Source organism: Gopherus flavomarginatus, chromosome 10 (assembly GCF_025201925.1).
Source record: "Gopherus flavomarginatus isolate rGopFla2 chromosome 10, rGopFla2.mat.asm, whole genome shotgun sequence".
NCBI classification, from domain to species: domain Eukaryota; kingdom Metazoa; phylum Chordata; order Testudines; family Testudinidae; genus Gopherus; species Gopherus flavomarginatus.
In genome coordinates this window covers 10,862,906-10,882,802 of record NC_066626.1, presented here as the reverse complement: position 1 = coordinate 10,882,802, position 19,897 = coordinate 10,862,906, and the positions used below count along the sequence as shown (strand labels likewise).

The 19,897-nt window shown below is 44.8% G+C and overlaps 1 protein-coding gene across 11 annotated transcripts in view; it reads right to left on the bottom strand.

Moving 5' to 3' along the window:
* ADARB1 (adenosine deaminase RNA specific B1) overlaps positions 1-19,897 on the bottom strand; it is a 277,040-nt gene that overhangs the window by 164,361 nt on the left and 92,782 nt on the right. For 4 of the 11 annotated variants that reach the window (XM_050916505.1, XM_050916511.1, XM_050916507.1 and 1 more), the window contains 2 exons: positions 8,112-8,168; positions 1,187-1,369 (listed from right to left, as the gene is read on the bottom strand). The exons of 4 other annotated variants lie outside the window; for them this stretch is intronic. The gene's annotated coding sequence lies outside the window, so the exon portion shown is untranslated. Of the gene's footprint in view, positions 1-1,186; positions 1,370-8,111; positions 8,169-19,897 lie in introns of those variants that run through there. 3 more of the 11 variants (XM_050916509.1, XM_050916510.1, XM_050916515.1) reach the window with 2 other exon arrangements.

The following is a 19,897-nucleotide window of genomic DNA, read 5'->3' as shown; positions in this document are numbered from 1 at the left end:
CAAATGCACAGCTACAAAATGGGGACTAACTGCTAGGTGCTGCTGAAAAGGACCTGAGGGTTATAGTGCATCACAAACTGAATACAAGCCAACAATGTGCTGCAGTTGTGAAAAGGCTAACATTCTGAGGTTTATTAACAGGGAGGTCCTGCTCTACTTGGCAATGATGAGGCCTCAGCTGGAGTACTGTGTCCAATTCTGGATGCCACACTTTAGGAAACATGAGGACAAGCTGAAGAGAGTCCAGAAGAGAGCAACAAAATGATAAGAGATTTAGAAAACCTGACTTATGAGCAAAGGTTAAAAAAAAATTGAGCATGTTAAGTCTTGAGAAAAGACGACAGAGGAGGGACTTGATGAGTCTTCAGATATGTTAAAAGCCATTATAAAAAGGCTGGTGATCAATTGTTCTCCATGTCCATTAAAGTTAGACAAGAAGTAATATGCTTAATCAGCAGCAAGATTTAGGTTAGATATTAGGCAAAAGCTTCCCAACTATAAGGGCAGTTAGCACAGGAATAGGTTTCCAAGGGAGGTTGTGGAATTCTCATCATTGGAGGCTTTTAAGAACAGGTTGGATAAACATCTGTCAGGGATGGTCTAGGTTTACTAAGTTCTGACTCAGTGCAGGTGGCTGGACTTGACGACTTCTTGAGGTCCCCCCAGCCTGTACATTTCTAAGATTGTAGAGCAACAGAGGCTTGGTCTTCTCTGGTGGTAAGAGTTGGGACAGGTAGTTGTCTTTCTGACTGCAGGGGCTGCTGCTCCCCCCACTGCTAAATGCTGTGTGCAGGCTCAGGCAGACATCATGCATTAGTTACATTCAGTTTACATTCTCAAGTTTTTTTCTTCACAATCATGAGGACTAGGAACAGATTCTGCCAGTGTTTTGAGAGAATGGAGTCTGGTTTCCTGCCAGAGTTTAGGACTACCAATATACTTTCCCACCTTCCCCACCCAAATCAAGCCCTGAACTTAAGGCACTACTTTTTACTGGTAAATTATTCCAGGCTAAATTTGAATTATCAGAGTTCACAATAAGTGACACATGGGGAGAGGGGAGAAGAAAGTAGGGAGATGTATACTCAGAATAGGAAAAATATTTTTACCTTCTTATAACTCAAGAGAGTTAACTTAATTTTTCATACACAGAAAAGCAACAATCAATTTAAAAGTAGTCGCTTACCTGGAGAGCAAGGAAGATAGCTAATGTCTGTATGGACCTGAGGAGGATTAAACCATTTAGAAATGTGGAAGAGAAAAAAATATTTGTGAGAAGGGAATTCCGACTCCAATTCACAGAAGATGGATTCTATTTGTTAACAGTGGTTGGGAGACCCTCTTCTAAATTGATCACAGCAGTAGGAATCTGGAAAAGAAATGAAGACGTTACTCACCTTGTGCAATGACAATGGTTCTTCGAGATGGGTGTCCACTGTAGGTGTATCTGCACCCTGCTCTTCTAATCAGAGATTTTAGGTAGCGGTGTCTGTTCAACCCGCGCATGTGCCCTCATGGTTTCCCTCAAGGCGATCTAGCGCTGCATGGGTGAACCTCAGATCCTTCTCTACTGCAGAGACCCTTACCGAGAATTCCGAAGTAGAGGGGAGGAGGGAGGGTTGTGGAGCACCTATAGTGACACATCTCGTAGAACAATTGTTAATGTATTAGTAACTTCTTCTTCAAGTAGTGCTCTCAGGGTTGCTTCACTGTAAGTGACTTCACAGCAGCATCCCCTATGGAGGACTGTGGCTTCAGAGTGGGGTCTATTATTGAAGACAGTACTATGGAGCTGAAGATGGCGTTTGAGGCTGAGTCTCCAGTGATCACATGGGCAGAGGTCCAGGTTGCTGCTCTGCAAATTTCCGAGACGAGAACATTTCTAAGGTAGAAACTGATCTCATTGAGTGTGAGCAGGTTCTCAACAGGAACAGCAGGTTGTGCACCTGGTAACAGTGATTAATGCAATCAGAGACCCATTTTGAGAGTCTTTGAGCTAATATTGCAGAACCTTTGTAACTTTCTGCAAATGAAAGGAAGAGTTTAGGAGACTTCCTAAAGTCCTTAGTCTTGTCCAGATAAAATAGTAGGGCTCTTCTTACAAATAGCGTATACAGAATTGGCTCCCTGTTGTTACAATGATATTTTTGAAAAAAATGGGAAGATAGATTAGTTGATTAATATGAAAGGTGGGGAGGCTACTTTACAGAGAAACTTGGTGTCATAAACAGATAGCTAAGGGTTAATGTCTCTTTCACCTGAAGCACCTGACCAGAGGACCAATCAGGAAACCGGATTTTTTCAACTCTGGGTGGAGGGAAGTTTGTGTCTGAGTCTTTGTTTTCTGTCTGCCTGCTTTCTCTGAGCTTTGGAGAAGTAGTTTCTACTTTCTAGTCTTCTGTTTCTAAGTGTAAGGACAAAGAGATCAGATAGTAAGTTATATGGTTTCTTTTCTTTGGTATTTGCATGAATATAAGTGCTGGAGTGCTTTGATTTGTATTCTTTTTGAATAAGGCTGTTTATTCAATATTCTTTTAAGCAATTGACCCTGTATTTTGTCACCTTAATACAGAGAGACCATTTGTATGTATTTTTCCTTTCTTTTTTTATATAAAGCTTTCTTTTAAGACCTGTTGAAGTTTTCTTTTCTGGGAAATTTCAGGGAAATTGAGTCTGTACTCACCAGGGAATTGGTGGGAGGAAGAAATCAGGGGGAAATCTGTGTGTGTTGAATTTGCTAGCCTGATTTTGCATTCCCTCTGGGTGAAGAGGAAAGTGCTTTTTGTTTCCAGGACTGGGAACGGAGAGGGGGAGTCACTCTGTTTGGATTCACAGAGCTTGTGTCTGTGTATCTCTCCAGGAGCACCTGGAGGGGGGAAGGGAAAAAGGATTATTTCCCTTTGTTGTGAGACTCAAGGGATTTGGGTCTTGGGGTCCCCAGGGAAGGTTTTTCAGGGGGACCAGAGTGCCCCAAAACACTCTAATTTTTTGGGTGGTGGCAGCAAGTACCAGGTCCAAGCTGGTAACTAAGCTTGGAGGTTTTCATGCTAACCCCCATATTTTGGACGCTAAGGTCCAAATCTGGGACTAAGGTTATGATACTTGGGATGCGGCCTCAATGTGACGTTGTCTTTTAAAAAGACCATGAAGGGCAGGTATGCCATCAGGGACACTATTTCTCCTATCCTTCAACCTGACATAATGGCAACTAGAGATGTTCTCCTGGGCTCTGAGCTTGCAAGCTTGTCCCTCTCCAAGCTGGGGCGGGAGGGAGAGCGGAAAACAGTGTTCAATACCTCCTTCCTGTAAGTGGCTGTCCCGCGCCATGGGGAGTAGAGAGTGAGGGTGGGGACAGGCAGCCCAGATGTGCCTACCTTTATGGTACAATATAGGCACAGTACAGTATTTGCTGGTTTGTTTTGTTGGTGGTGTGTTTTTTTTGTCTCCACTGCTGCCTGATAGCTTACTTCCAGTTCCCCATGGTGTCCAGTTGACCGGTAATAGAATCATGGAAGATTAGGGTTGGAAGAGACCTCAGGAGGTCATCTAGTCCAACCCCCTGTTCATGGCAGGACCAACACCAACTAAATCATCACAGCCAGGGCTTTGTCAAGCCTGACCTTAAAAACCTCTAAGGAAGGCGTTTCAACCACCTCCCTAAGTAACCCATTCACCACCCTCCTAATGAAATAGTTTTTCCTAATATCCAACCTAACCATCTCTCACTGCAACTTGAGACCATTGCTCCTTCTTCTCTCATCTGCCACCACTGAGCAAACAGCCGAGCTCCACCCTCTTTGGAACTCCCCTTCAGGTAGTTGAAGGCTGCTATCAAATCCCACCTCACACTTCTCTTCTGTAGACTAAATAAGCCCAGTTCCCTCAGCCTCTCCTCGTAACTCATGTGCCTCAGCCACCTAATCATTTTTGTTGCCCTCCACTGGACTCTCTCCAATTTGTCCACATCCTTTCCGTAGTGGGAGGACCAAAACTGGACTCAACACTCCAGATGTGGCCTCACAAGTGCTGAACAGAGGGGAATATCCACTTCCTTCAATCTGCTGGCAATGCTCCTACTAATGCAGCCCAATATGCCATTAGCCTTCTTGGCAACAAGGGCACATTGATGACTCATATCCAGCTTCTCGTCCACTGTAATCCCCAGGTTCTTTTCTGCATAACTGCTGCTTAGCCAGTTGATTCCCAACCTGTAGCGGTGCATGGGATTCTTCCATCCTAAGTGCAGGACTCTGTACTTGTCCTTATTGAATCTTATCAGATATCTTTACGGTCAGTCCGTAACTCTGGTGTTTGTATCTTTGAGGTTCGACTGCATAATTATTCTTATGACACACAAAAAGGAAGAGACCTACCTACTCTATTCAAGGCCAAAGGCAGTAGAGAAGGAACTGAGGGCAGTTCACCTACATAGCACTAGATAGCCTCGAGGCAAACCATGAGGGAAGGAGCATGCGCGGGCCAAACGGACGCTGCTACCTAAAATCTCCAATTTAGAGGAGCAGGGGCACAGATGCACCTACAGTGGAGCACCCATACGGACACTACATGAAGAACAAGAACTTAGCAGAAAGAGGACCCAGCTCTTCTGTCCACATGAGAAACCAGGACCATTTTACTTGGAGAGATGAGTGCCCCCTCTCTTCCCAGCTCCTGCATTTTGTTTTCCCTTCTCCATTCTGCTCTCAGTGATATGAACTGCAGACTAAATCTCTGGGAGCTCAAGAGCAGGTCAAGCTGGTTCCACCCCAGCCTCAGACCTTCCTCCCTCCTGAAGGCTCAGCCTTACCTTGGAGAGACAACCAAGTCCCATCCACAGCTTTCAGGCTTGTCTCTGCACATATGAGAGTGAAACACTAGCAGAAAGTTTCAATTTCTCTAAAATCTCTGAAAAGGTGATTTTACAGTTCTACATAGAAGAGGGGCAATTTCACATGAAAGATGAGAGGCCCATAAAAATAATAGCCTTATACATCACCACTAATAACAGAGACTCTGGAAATGGAACTTAAATTTGACAAATCTGTTGTTTCATGAACCAAAATATAATCTTACTCCCCTACAACTGTATTCATTCTGCAACACTAAACGGAATAAACAGCCATGATTTATTTTAGTCAGTAAATATTAAACTGATTATTTTATTTGTAGTTGCAGTCACAGGCAGAGGCCCCATTGTGTAAATTACTGTAAAAAACACACAGTAATAGACAGTTGTGCCCCAAACATCTTCTCAGGTAGTTTAAGCCAAACCCACAGAGGACTTCAAATATCACAACAGAGATACTAAATATTACTGTATTCAATGAGGAGCTAGTGCAAAGAGGGAGATACTTTGCAATGGTCTGCTGCATTCTGTCCCAACTGGCAAGTTTTCAGGGCTGTTGGCTTCACTTTTAAGTAGGAGTTACAAAACCATAATCTTTAGTAACATTTACCAAATTGGATATCTTATTAACCTTTCCTTTGGTTAGTAAATATGCATATTGTACAGTCTTGAAAGAACTACTGTAAGCTTGCAAATTTATTGTTTGACTTGCCCCTAAGTTAATCATAGAATATCAGGGTTGGAAGGGACCTCAGGAGATCATCTAGTCCAGTCCCCTGCTCAAATCAGGACAAATCCCCAGTCAGTTTTTTTTTTTACCCCTGTTCTCATAGAACTGGAAGGGATCTTGAAAGGTCATCAAGTCCAGCCCCCTGCCTTCCCTAGCAAGACCAAGTACTGATTTTGCCCCAGATCCCTAAGTGGTCCCCTCAAGGATTGAACTCACAACCCTGGGTTTAGTAGGCCAATACTCAAACCATTAAGCTATCACTCCCCGTTAAAAGAGTTAGATTACCTAATGCTCCAACCAAGATCAGACCAGAACAAGGCAAATCTATAGTGCTCAATTTGAATGTACCTTGCAAACAGTAAGGCCCCTAGCACACCTCTCTGCTTCTCAGCTACAGACTTTAAGCCAACACAATAGGAGCACTCAGCTAGAAAATTGGCGTACACCCTTACACCACACAATGGCAGCAAACATAGAGTTCTGTTACACAACATACACAACCCTCCCATCTTGTAAGTATTAGCCATGGCAAATCATCAGAAAAAGGCCAAACTGCTATGGCAGTCAAACCCCAGACTAAAGTTTTGATCTGCTAAGGAACCATAATAGTCCAGATAATAAACACAAACCAATTAACCCTTACTCAATCAGAAAAAAGTAAGATACCTAACTAGGGAAAAACCAAACTGATTAAGAAACAGGCAATAAAACTGTCAAGACACATAGTTAACTGTGGTAAGGCAGCCCTCTGCTTCTTCCTGCTGTGCTGCTCACAAAAGGGTCTCCCATCTCTTGGGGACCTTCCCATGGACCCTAACAATGCCACACTGACTTTTGTTGCTTACTTTCTTCCTTGTGCAGCTAATTCAGAGCCCACCTACAGGGTTACTCCCATACAACCCCTTTTGCCTTTATTTCTAAGCAAATGTACTGAATCCAAGCCACTGCCTCTTCTGCCCTTAGACAAACTGCCACCAAACAGCAGCCTCCTTCTCTATTCTGTAGAAATGTGGCCTTGAACCCTCAACTTCCTGGTGCAAGAGGTGGTTTCTTGAATTCTCAATAGTGTTTCTCCTGGGTTCTCATCCCTTAAGTTTTCATCCCATCCTTTAGCCCAGTGATCCCAATAAGCACTCTGCCCTCCAGATCAGATATCTTGGTGCTTCTCAAACAAATCATCCTGCCTATTCCTTCTCAATAATGGGACTAGGTGTTTTCCAAAACTGGATAGGTGAGTTATATCCTGTCCTATATCTGCACTGCCCAGTCAAGTTGATCCTAAGGAAGAAATTCTGTATCAAAACTTCCAGATCCATCTTCCAGTACTTTCAGCAGGACATCTTTCCTGAAGAATGCTTATCCTCATAGCAATACTTGCATTTTACATTGCGAGGTTCTCATTTTCATTTTGACACCCCCACCCCACCCCTTGACCTGTCTTCAGCCCCTCAAGCTTTTACCTAAAATTGGGTTACTGGTCCCCAGCCATCCTCTTCTGAATCTGGTTCTTGGACATCACAGAACTAGCAAAACATAAAACCTTGACTTCTGCCAAGATCCTTACCCCTTTCTCCCAGTATCCAGGGCCAAATACCCACACAAATCTGCTCAACCTAACAGGCTGCAAATTGACTAACGTTGCTTCATAGCAGAGAATCTTCTCCTATGAGGTTGAATGTTCCTGTTTAAGCACTATCTCAGTTAGCAGAGAGTGGCATTCAGATAACAGAGTTTGCTCTCATTTGCTTTATAGTAGCACCAATCTAGCTGCTTTGCCCAAGGCACTGAAAGACAGTGGTAAGAGACAGTCCCTACTCTGATGAGTTCACAGCCTAACACACAAAACAGACAAAAGACAGGAAGGAATATCCCCATATTATAGATGGAAACTGAGACACAGTAAAGGACTTGCCTAAGGTCACACAGAAAGTCTAAACACAGATTCAGAAATTTAGTCCAAGTCTTGTAGGTCCCATTCCAATGCCTTAACCTTATACTTAGTGAGGGCAGTTTTTCTCCCCCTCAGTAGAAGATTTCATTAGATGGGGGTAAGGACCATAAAGCAACTGATACAGGAAAATATTTTGTAAATCACCCTTTGCCCAAAATTGAATGATTTATATTTAATAGCTGCTCTCTTCTAGAGATCTCTTCTAGCACAAGAATAACTGTTTTCACTCAAGTTGTCAATTACTCAATTTCAACATTATACTTCTCTCACTCATATCACTTACAAGACAGTCTTACATCCAGATCAGTAAACTTTGAATATGTTACTATTGTTACCCACTGTTGAAAAAAGTTCACATATATATATATATATAAAGATTCTTCTGCCCTGTGTCTTTAAGTGCAACTGCAATTGTTCTCCTCAGTAACAGACTGTTTGTAAAACTTGTACTTCTTGAATAAAAAAATAAAACTGAAAACTAGACTGAAAATCCTCTTTATGAAAAGCAGTAATAAGTTTAGAAAAAAAGGAATACTGAACCTATATTTAATACTAATCTTATGGTAAAGTACTAGAATACTCACTTTTGTCATCTGTAAAATAGGGATAATATTACTGATCTTTGTAAAGCACTTTGAGATCTATGAAAGAAAAGGAGGTGTTATTAAAGCAAGAACATAGCAGGACATGGATCAGCATCTCCGCATCAGTACCCAGCCTGCACCGGGGAAGCTAATGAGCCAACCAGTGGACCAAATTCGGTGATGAATCCCAATCATGGGCACCTGAGGCACGTTGCGCATACGCTAAGAACCAGCAGCAAGAACATACATTACAATCCTTGGTTCTAAATTGGTTTTCATTTTACTGTCAGCATCAAGATGTACTGGGTTAGATTCTTACATCATTTACAGTAACACTGGATTTACACGAGTTAGACTGGATTTAAACGAGTGTAACTAAGATCAGAATATAGCCCACTGTATTTTCTTCCTTAACCCATAAACGAATATGTTGGGCCAGAGTCTCAATAGATGTAAATGGACATCACTCCATTGGCTTCCCCAACTGACAACGTGGTCCTTTATTGACCTGCATTATTTGAGGAGGAAGAACACATAGTAAATCTTCCCAACATAAATGTCATATTTTTTTCCTTTATTGAAAGTCTGAGTAATTTAAAAATCTATCAGCATGGCAAAGCAAACAGTACCCTAATTATGTTAAATTTGTGTGCCATGAACTGCAGATTACATCTAATGGTTCATCAGCTTTCTTGTTGTGTGTTAATTTATTTCAGATCCATTTCTCAAAAGAGTTCCCATAATTTAGGTTATTTCCTAAATGTGTATCTTTACTACCACCTGTCTCTGGGGTACATTTACATTGCCTCATTTTGGCTTAGGAGAAGGTGAGGGAAAAAACCACTCACCTTCTTGTAACTGTTGTTCTGTGAGATGTGTTGCCCATGTCCATTCCAATTAGGTGTGTGTGTATCGCACACATAGTCATCAAAGGTTTTTCCCCCTAGCAGCACCCGTTGGGTTGGCTGTGGAGCGCCCTGGAGTGGCTCCTTCATGGCAGTGAATATAGGACCCTGCCAACCCATCACCTCTTCAGTTCCTTCTTGCTAGCTACTCCGACAGAGGGGAAGGTGGGTGGACCTTGGAATGGACATAAGCAACACATCTCAAAGAACAACAGTTACGAGAAGGTGAGTAACCATTTTTTCTTCTTCAAGTGCTTGCTCATGTCAATTCCAATTAGGTGATTCCCAAGCCCTAACTAGGAGGTGGGGTCAGAGTTTATGGAACTACAGATTGAAACACCACTCTGCCGAATACCGCATCATCCCTGGCATGCTGGGTAATGGCATGGTGAGAGGTGAAAGAGTGTACCAAGGACCATGTCACCACCCTGCAGATCTTCTGAATCAGTACCTGAACCAGGAATGCTGCCAAGGAGGCCTGTGCTCTTGTGGAATATGCCGTTAATGCAGTGGCCGGAACTTTTGCCAGGCCGTAGCATGCTCGGATACAGGACGTGACCCACGATGAAATTCTCTCTGACAACACCAGGAGCCCTTTCATTCTATCTGCAACCGCCACAAACAACTGATTCAACTTACAGAAGGTCTTCAAGCATTCAATGTAAAAAAACAGTGTTTATCAAATGTCCAAGCAGTGTAGTCTTTGTTCTTGACTATCCATGTGAGGATTATGGTAAAAGACCAGTAGAAAAATTTGCATGGAATTGGTAGACAACCTTTGGAAGAAAGGCTGGATGAGGCCTAAATTGCACCTTGTCCTTATAAAAAACAGTATAAGGAGGGTTGGGGGTTAGGGCCCTAAGTTCAGACACTCTCCTTGCTGCTGTTATGGTGACCAGGAATGCCACCTTCCATGATAGGCAGAGCAATGAATAAGTCACTAGGGGCTTGAAGGGGGAGAGGGGGCATTAGTCTGGACAAGAACAGATTACAGTCCCAAGTCAGGATCGGCTGTCTAACCTGTGGGTATAGTTTGTCAAGACCCTTCAGAAAATGACTGACCATCAGGTTGGCGAAGACTGAACAGCCAGCCACTCCTGGATGGAATGCCAAAATGGCTGCCAGGTGGACCTTGAGAGATGATACCAAGAGGCCCTCCTATTTCAAATGTAGTAGGTAATCTAAGATGAAAGGTATAGGTGCCTGCATCAGGAGTGTGTGAACTTGAGAAAACCAGGCTGAGAATCTTTTCCACTTGGCTAGGTGGGTGGCCCTGGTGGAGGGTTTCCTACTGCCAAGTAGGACCTCCCTAATGGCCTCAGCGCACATTAGCTCCATTGGGATTAACCATGAAACTTGCAAGAGGTGAGGTGAAGAGACTCGAGGCTGGGGTGATGGAGGCGGTCGTGCTCTTGGGTGATCAGGTGTGGAAGTAGGGGCAACGAGATTGGAGTGTCCACCAATAGCTCCAAAAGCATGGCATACCAGTGCTGGCAGGGCCAGAGTAGTGCTATCAGAACGACCGCAGCCCTTTTCCTGCAGACCTTGAGTGGAACCTTGTGGAAGGAACAGAACTGGAGGCATTTTCTCTTGCTCTTTGTGGCAAATAAGTCGAATTGGGGAACTCCCCAACTTTGGAAAATGTTGTTCACCACATCAGGGCGAACAGACCACTCATGATTGTGAAAGGATCTGCTGAGATAGTTCGCCAACTCATTCTGGGAACCTGAGAGGTAGGATGCTTCCAGGTGAATTGAGTGGGCTATGCAGAAGTCCCACAGCTCGAGGGCTTCCTGTCATAGAGGACAGGAACGAGCTCTATGCTGCTTGTTTATATAAAACATCACAACTGTGTTGTCTGTCATCACCTCTGCACATTTCCCTTGCAAGTGGGCCTGGAAGGTCTGGTATGCCAGGCGGACCACTCCCAGCTCCTTGACACTGATGTGGAGTGAGAGCTCGTCTTGTGACCAGAAACCGTGGGTCTAAAGGTCTCCCAGGTGAGCACCTCACCCCAATGCTGATGCATCTGTCACCAGGGACAGGGTAGGTTGGGCCTTGGCAAAGGGGACTCCCGCACATACCTTCTGTGGGTTGAGCCACAAGTGGAAAGATTCAAGAACTGACACCGGGATGGTGACCACCTTGTCCAAAAACTGTTGCACCCTGGCCGACAGGCTGATGCCAGCCAGGTCTGGAGAGGTCTGAGCCTCAACCTCACACACTGTACCACATACGTACATGCTGCCATGTGACCAAGGAGCTTCAAGCAATTCCTCGCTGTGGTGGTGGGGCACTGCTTGAAGTTTTGTATGTCTGTCTGTCATTCTGACCCAAGTTTAACACTGCTCCAAGAAACTCTATCCTCTGCGTAGGGGATAGAATAATAGAATATCAGGGTTGGAAGGGACCTCAGAAGGTCATCTAGTCCAACCCCTTGCTCAAAGCAGGGCCAACACCAACTAACTCATCCCAGCCAGGGCTTTGTCAAGCCTGACCTTAAAAACCTCTAAGGACTAAGACTGACAATGACTCTCACTCAATCCCGCAGGCTGAACGAACAGAAGTGTTAATTTCTTGGAAGCAGAACTGCAGTGAACATTTCTTGCTAATTATTTGACTTGATATCCACTTCTCATGCTACTCAGGTCTGCTCTGCACTTAAAACACCATTGACTTTGTGCTGTCTACATGGGGACTTAGGTAAATTTAACCACGCTGCTATAGGGTTGACTTGTACTCGTTGAGAAGAAGACCCAACCTGTCAAAGGTAGATCTTCTCAAGTTGACATGGAGCTCCGCTTGCTCCCTTGATCAGCCCCTGAGCAGCCAGTCGCTGAGGTACGGAAATACCTGCCTCTGCCTTCATTGCAGGAAGACGGCTACGACTGCCATGCATTTGGTAAACACTTGAGGGGCCGCTGACAGACCAAAAGAGAGGACTGTAAATTGGCAATGGTTGTGGTTGACCACAAACCTGAGGAAACATCTGTGAGCTTGAATTATAGAGATGTGGAAGTACACGTTCTTGAGGTCAAGGGCAGGTATCAGTCTCCCACATCCAGAGACAGAATGATTGCATTTAGAGAGACCATGCAGAACCTCAACTTCTTCATGAATCTGTTGAGACCTCGCAAACAGAGGATGAGTCTGAGACCCCCTTTGGCTTTGGGGATTAGTGGAGGAGAACTGAGAGGAAAGAGGTGGGCGGGAGTGGACAGGGGGTGGGAAGAGGTGGGGTGGGGCCTTGGGAGAAGGGGTGGAGTGGGGGCAGAGCCTGTGATAGAGTCAGGGGTTTAACACCCCCTGGAACTTTGGAAAGTCGGCACCCATGCCTGATGCACTCTATCATCAATCAGGGGTAGCCCAGAGGATGAAGACCCCACTACCACTTCATCCAATGAGGACAACAACGAAGCTAGAGGCAGTACCGGGCCCTCTTGGCCCTCCACTCCCTGGACTCATCCTGCTTGGTGCTGTGCTTCTTGGCACTGACCGTGGCCTCGGTACTGGTCATGGACCCAGGACTTGGACATAGCTCCGTGCCATTCATCAAAGCTGTTTCAGAGCTCCGAGGGGTGGGATGGTCCCTGGCTGGCAGGGGCACATATCCTTCCGATACCTCAAATTGGAAACCCTGGAGTGCGTGCTCTGGACCCGATGGTAGGCTCATGGGGATCCAGAATGGTCATTGCACGGGCCCCTGCCACAGCACCATCCTCGCATCCTGTCTGTGTCTGTGCCAGTCTGATCAGTCCCGGCTGAGCTGCAAACAGTAGGACTCCATCTCTGAGTCCGATGACTGGGACATAGAGCATGAAGACCATGGTGGTGCCGAGCAAGATAGTGCCGGAGAATACTCTCATGGGGAACGGTGCCGGTAGGGTGGTGTCAGGGAACGATGCCACAGGCTTTCCTCTGGATGATGCTGCTGACGGGACTGTGGAGCCGTCATGGCAATCAAGTCCCTGACCGCTTCAAATGTATCCGGGGTGGAAGGCAGCTCCAGCATCTCCACCTGGCACTCTCTAGCAGGGAAGTCCAATGGCACTGGACTCGACAGACCCCTTTGCGGGTCCAAAGTTGATGGAGCCGGCTCCTGCAAGACCGCCACTGAGTGCCCATGCATGGGCTGCACCCTGGTGACGCTGTCCGACCCAGCTGTTCTAGACGTGGACAAACACCCTCTGTCTGCCTTCTTGTGCTGCTTATGCACAGGAGGCCGAAGCACTCTGCACAGAAGTGCTCAATGCCAGCTCCTGCCAGCCCAGAGCCATCTGGGGATGGAGGGCCGCTTCCATCAAGATCTGCTTCAGCCTGAAGTCCCATTTTTTCTGGTCTATGGGTGGAACCCTTTACAGATCTTGCACTGATCTGTTGGAAGCATCTCCCCCAGACACCTGAAGCAAGAGTCAAGGTGATCGCCCTTTAGCATGGACTTGTGGCAGGTTCTGCAGAGTTTAAACGCTTGGAATCAAGGCATGCTCCAAATCCCAAAAGGGGAGACAAATTGGGGTGGGGAAGGCCCCCCATTCCTAGCTAACTAACTTACACTAACTAAACTATTTACAGAAAGCTCAGTTACAATCACTAGGGGAAGCACTTGCTAAGGCAAGCGACCACAGTTCCAATGACCGTCACTGGCAGTGAGAAGGAACTGAAGAGGTGGCAGGTCAGCAGGGCCCTATATTCACTGCCATGAAAGCGTCACTCTAAGGGGCTCCACAGCTAACCTGAAGAGGGTGCTAGGGGTAAAACCTTCCAACGACTGAGCAAATGGTCTAGGACACTGGTTCCAAGGTCTAGGTGGCTGGACTCTGGAGTCCCACTGTCCAAGAAACCGGGACTGTACCAGAGAGCCCCAGAATGAGGATCAGTGATTAATCACTACCAAGACCCAGGGGGATTAAAAGCACATGGGATTCAGCCACTGGATCCAATCACAACAGAGTGGTGTCCATCCAGAAGGTGGTGCTGGGCCAGACTGTAACTTATTGATGGCAGTGTTGTGGAATAAGTGTGATGATGGATAAAGCTTTTTAAAAGGAGGCTTTTGCAAGGAATTAAACCACTGCTCTTAAACTGAAAACAGAAAGTGGATCTTTTAGTCTGTTCCTGACAGATAGCAATGTGAATTACAAGGCCTCTAAAAAGATTAGCTTGTGCTTGCAGAAAAATCTGCCAACAGCTGATCATGAAAAGACAAAAAGGGTGTTTGCTGTGTGTAAATGACCAGAGGCAGAATGGGGTACAAGCCCCAGACCGGGACCTAGATGAGGTTTCCAGTTTTCTTGCAGGCCATGCAGGTGTCCAAGGAGATAAAGGTCACAATGACAGGAAGGCTGAGAAGACGATGAGTTCCCAGAGGGAGGCAGGAAGAATGATAAGAGTGTGAACAGCAACCAGAGGAAAGACTGACCTCCACATCCAGGCCTAGTTCCCCAAAATTAGCAAAATCTGTAGTGGCAGAAGCCGAAGCTGGAGCAGGAAAAGCTGCAGTTTGAGAAAGAAAAGTTGCACCTGAGAGACAGAGGTTAGCAGACCAGGAGCAGGAGAGAAAATGGAGCAGGAGAAGCAATGAAAGCATGAGGAGTGCCAGCATGAACTGAACTTGGAGCAACAGAAGCCAGCGATTGGTTGGCCCAATAATTGGGGATGGAACACAGAATACCAACTCCACAGGAAGCACAGGCACTAAATTGATGCCCCAATTTAAGGAAGGAGGGTATTAAAGCCCATCGCATCATCTTTGATAAGAGGTTTGAGAAGGCTTTTCATCTGAATCAGATTTTCTTTGCAGATTGGCTCCCTCTTCTAATCTCATTACTGGTAGGAAAAACCACAGGGGCCTATAACCAAATGGAAGATATACACTGGGGATTATGAGTAATATGCTGCTCTCAGTGGTGACGGGTGACAGAACAAGAAGCAATGGTCTCAAGTTGCAGTGGGGGAGGTCTAGGCTGGATATTAGGAAACACTATTTCACTAGTAGGGTGGTGAAGCACTGGAATGGGTTACCTAGGGAGGTGGTGGAATCTCCATCCTTAGAGCTTTTTAAGGCCTGGCTTGACAAAGCCCTGGCTGGGATGATTTACTTGGTGTTGATCCTGCTTTGAGCAAGGGACTGGACTAAATGACCTCCTGAGGTTTCTTCCAACCCTAATATTCTATTATTCTAATATAGATTTTATTCATAGATTTTAAGGGCAAAATGGGCCACTGTAGTCATCTAGTCTAACTTCCTGCATAACAGACTGTAGGACATCTCTGAATTAATTTCTGTTTGAAAAAAAAATCCAATATTGATTTTGAAACTGCAACTGATGGAGATTCCACCACAACCCTCGGTAATTCATTCCAGTGGTTAATTCCCCTCACTGTTAAAAATGTGCGTGTTATTTCCAGTTTGAATTTGCCCTGTTTCTACTTCCCATCAGTGGATCTTGTTATACCTTTGTCCACTAGACCAGTGGCTTTCAACCTGTAGTCCACGGACCCTTGAGGGCCTGCAGACTATGTCTAAGGGGTCCACAGAAGGTTGCTGTTACCACAGAACAGTGGTTTTCAGTCTGCAGGACGTGGAACCCTGGGATTTGCAGACAAGCCTAAGATTTTCAAAGGGGTTTGCACCTCCATTCAAAATGTTTTAGGGGTCCACAAATGAAGAAAAGTTGAAAACCACTGTGCTAGACTGAAGACAGTCATCACATTTCTGGCACTCATGTAAATACATCTAGACTATGATCAAGTCACACCTTAATCTTCTCTTTGATAAGTAACTTGAGCTCCTGGAATCTCTCACAATAGGATATTTTTTTCTTTGCTTTGATCTTTCTTGTGGCTATTCTCCGGACCTTTGCCAATATTTGAACATCTTTTTTGAATTAAGAACACCAGAACTGAACACAGTATTCCAGTAGTAGTCAGACCAGTACAAAATAGAGATAATAAATCAATATTCCTTGAAAATGGAGCTGATCTGCAGTGAAAACCTGATTCAAGTCACAAGCCTTCTCAAATGCAGTGAGATGTCAATGTCTATCTCCCCCTCCACTCCATATATACATCCAAAGTGACTGCACCACACCTTAAGCAGATATGCCTTTGTCTGGCGTGCTAGGGGAAAGGATATACTGCTTTAGGGTTGGGAGTGGAAGAGAGAGATACGGACACTGCTGCAGAAGGAGAGAGTGGTTCAGCATGGTGATGCAGTCTCATCCCCCAGGAACTGGAAGGGAACGGAGATGATAAAGGAAAAGGCCGTAAGGAGAAGCCCCCTTTTCCCCAAACCAGGCAGAGCAGCACCCACCCTCCAACCCTTTGAAATGGCAAAATACCAGATTTGGTCAGGCCCCACTGTGGACATTCTACAAGTTGCTCCTTTCTCACCACCAGATTGGCCAAGGGGGACTTGGGGCGGTTTTCACATTCCCCGCAGCAGGTTGAAGCGTGGAGGCTTTGTAAGGGTGAGTAGGGAACAGGAGTTAGGCTATGATATCACGACTCATTGTGTAATTGCGGGGTGGAGGTCCTGTGCAGGTACTCCGTAAGGAGGATATACAGTGATCAGACAAATGGTTTGGTAAAGGATTTAAATGAAGTATTTGTTAAAGGAGCAGAACACAGGGTGTTTAGGGTGCCTATGACTGGCACCTTTATACACGACCTCAACTCTTATTCAAGGGACTGGGGAGATGGCAAGCAGGTTGGCTGAGGGCGGGGGAGCTGACAGAAGCCTCCAGGTCGATTTTGAAATGATAGAGTTACCTGTCCTGTACACTTTTATCTGCCGAGTAGTCTCAGACATCTAATAATAAAGGTGGAGCTTAATTAAACCATGTCCACCCTGTCCTCCTTCTCATATAGCCAGACAAATCCCACAAACCCTTTTAGCCACATCATAATTCTGCGAGCTCATGTTCAGCTGATTATCCACCATGACTCCCATGCCTTTTCATAGTCACTGCTTTCCAGGATATAATCCCCCATCCTGTAAGTATGGTCTACATTTTGTTTTACTGTATATTATCTTACATTTGGCCAAACTGAAATGCATATTGCACCCATTCTATATGTGACTTGTTCCCTTCATTGCTGACCACTCCCCAATCTGTGTCATCTGCAAACTATCAAAAACAATTTCATGTTTTCCGCCGTACATTGACAAAATATTGAATGGCGTAGGGCCAAGAACCAGTCCCTGTAGGACAGGGGTCAGCAACCTTTCAGAAGTGGTGAGCCAAGTCTTCATTTGTTCACTCTGATTAAAGGTTTTGCATGCCAGTCATACATTTTAACATTTTTAGAAGGTCTCTTCCTATAAGTCTATAATATATAACTAAACTATTGTTGTATGTAAAGTAAATAAGGTTTTTAAATATTTAAGAAGCTTCATTTAAAATTAAATTAAAATGCAGAACCCCCGGACTGGTGGCCAGGACCTGGGCAGTGTGAGTGCAGCTGAAAATCAGCTCGCATGCCGCCTTTGGTACACATGCCATAGGTTGCCTACCTTTGCTGTAGGATCTCATTAGAAACATTTCACTCTGTGATGTTTCCCCATTTACAATTATACTATCAGACTTATCAGTTAACCAGTTTTCAATCAATTTAATATGCGCCAATATAAAATGGCCTTGTTCCTTAAATTTTAACTGACTCCAGAGGCTTAAAGAAAGAGGGGCTTTTTCGGGGGGGAGAGGTTCAGAAGAATAAGAGGATAATATCTAGATTTGATTTTGAAATATAGGGAAGAACTGGTTGAGAATTTGAAAGTGATCATGAAATGGTAAAGTCCATGATTCTAAGGAATGGTAGGAGAGAAAACAGCACAATAAAGACAATGGATTTCAAAAAGACAAACTTTAGCAAACTCAGGGAGTTGGTAGGTAAAATCCCATGGGAAACAAGTCTAAGTGGGGGAAACAGTTAAGAGAGTGGGCAGTTTTTCAAAGAGACATTATTAAGAGCACAAGAGCAAACTATCCCAACGTGTAGAAAAGTTATATGGCAAGAGACCCCCCCTGGCTTAAACAGGAAATCTTCAATGATCTGAAACGCAAAAGAAAGAGTTCTATAGAAAGTGGAAACCAGCTCAAATTAAAAAGGATGAATGTAAACAAATAACACAAATACATTGCCCAGGGAGGTTGTGGAATCTGCATCACTGGAGGTTTTAAGAGCAGCTTAGACAAACACCTGTCAGGGATGGTCTAGATAATACTTAGTCCTGCCATGAGTGCAGGGGACTGGACTAGATGACCTCCTGAGACCCCTTCCAGTCCTACGATTCTATGATTTTATATGGACTTGGGGACTACCTCCACAAATGAGACAAAAGTAGCGAGTCACTATCTTAGATGGGTTGTATGAAATGATTGTGTTGTGAGAGTTTTATGGTCTGTGTTTCCATGACTTTAAAATGTAGGCAGTGGATAAGAAGCCAAAAGGCCACTGGACCACAAGCTACGTGGCAGACAAGTATGGGGACAGTAGGTCTGGTTCTGGGAGGAAGTCCAATAGAAAAGTGCTCAAGTATGGGATCCAGGAGGGGGACATGCAGGTGCATCCCAGCAATGGAAAATGGTTAATTCCAAAATGGAAGCAGTTACTTCTCCAAGCTAAATCCCTCGGAGAAATCCCAGAGATCTGAGGCATTTTAACCATCAAGGAACAAAGAACAAGTGAGCTAACTGCTCAGGAACCACATATTAAGCAGCTGACAGTGCACCACAATGGACTAACATATCAGCAATCTAGGCTACACCTCAAATTTATGGAGTTAACTGTGTGACTTAGTCAGCTCATCTGAGGCATAAAACATACATGGGGTTGAGTTCATTCCTCAGACAGTCTAATGGGAACAGAAACACCAGATCCCCAATGGGGACAACATGTGAAAGTTAATGGGGATACATTCTAGGAATGGAGATACACAGGCACTGCTCAGACCCTAGTCAAGCCCCATGTGATGAAATCAAATCAGGTTTTGGAAGGCAGCCAGATATAGATAAAAGTTCCAAGCGTAAAGATATTTGCCTTGCCTTTCGCTCTGATCTCTGTAAAGAGCCAGGAAGGCTTTAGAATGATGGTGGGGGAAACATTAGAGGATATTCCATTTAATATTTTATTGGGGAATGATGTTATAAGTCTGAGCCAGGGTCCAGTCCTGTTACTGGAGCAATCTCAGGCAATTCTATTCACTCACAGCAGATGACGGATGTAAGAATACAAATGAATTAGCTGGGAAAAGTAGGTCGGAGATGTCTTCCCTCTTCCAATGACAAGGAGGTGACCTTAGGATACTGCCCAGGTGTGTGTGAGAATACAAATAGACCCATGTTGAGAGGGGAAGCAAGGAGAAAATCTGCCCACTCCCCTACAGGTTGAGTGTGCCAAACTGGCTTAAGTGCAAACACACAGAGGCGAGAGTCAGTGGCTATGGAGGCAAATCCACTGCCTCCTCCTACTGTGAAAACTGGAGTATTGCTACAGGGGACCCTGACTCTTGACCCTTGCAGAGGTGGGACAGAAAACAATCCTTGGGTAGGGAACAACAGATTGTTCCTGGGGTGGAAAACGGCTGTGATACACTGCAAAACCCATCTCTTTCCTCAGTGTTCTCGCGAAGGCTGGTGTTTGCTCACTGAGGGAGTCCCTCTTTTCTTTCTTGCTCTGAGCAGGTTGTTGAATTGATTCTTTTTTGTATTAAATCTGATTATATGGCAAAGGCAGCCAGAGCCCTTAAGAGGTACTTGTTTATGTTTTACATAAGTTTAAATAAAATAAATGAAAAGCTGATTTTAAAAAGTTATCCCTTTAATATTGTTCCCCTTTCTGATGTTCTAACTTCCCACTAGACCTCTGTCGTCCATGGTG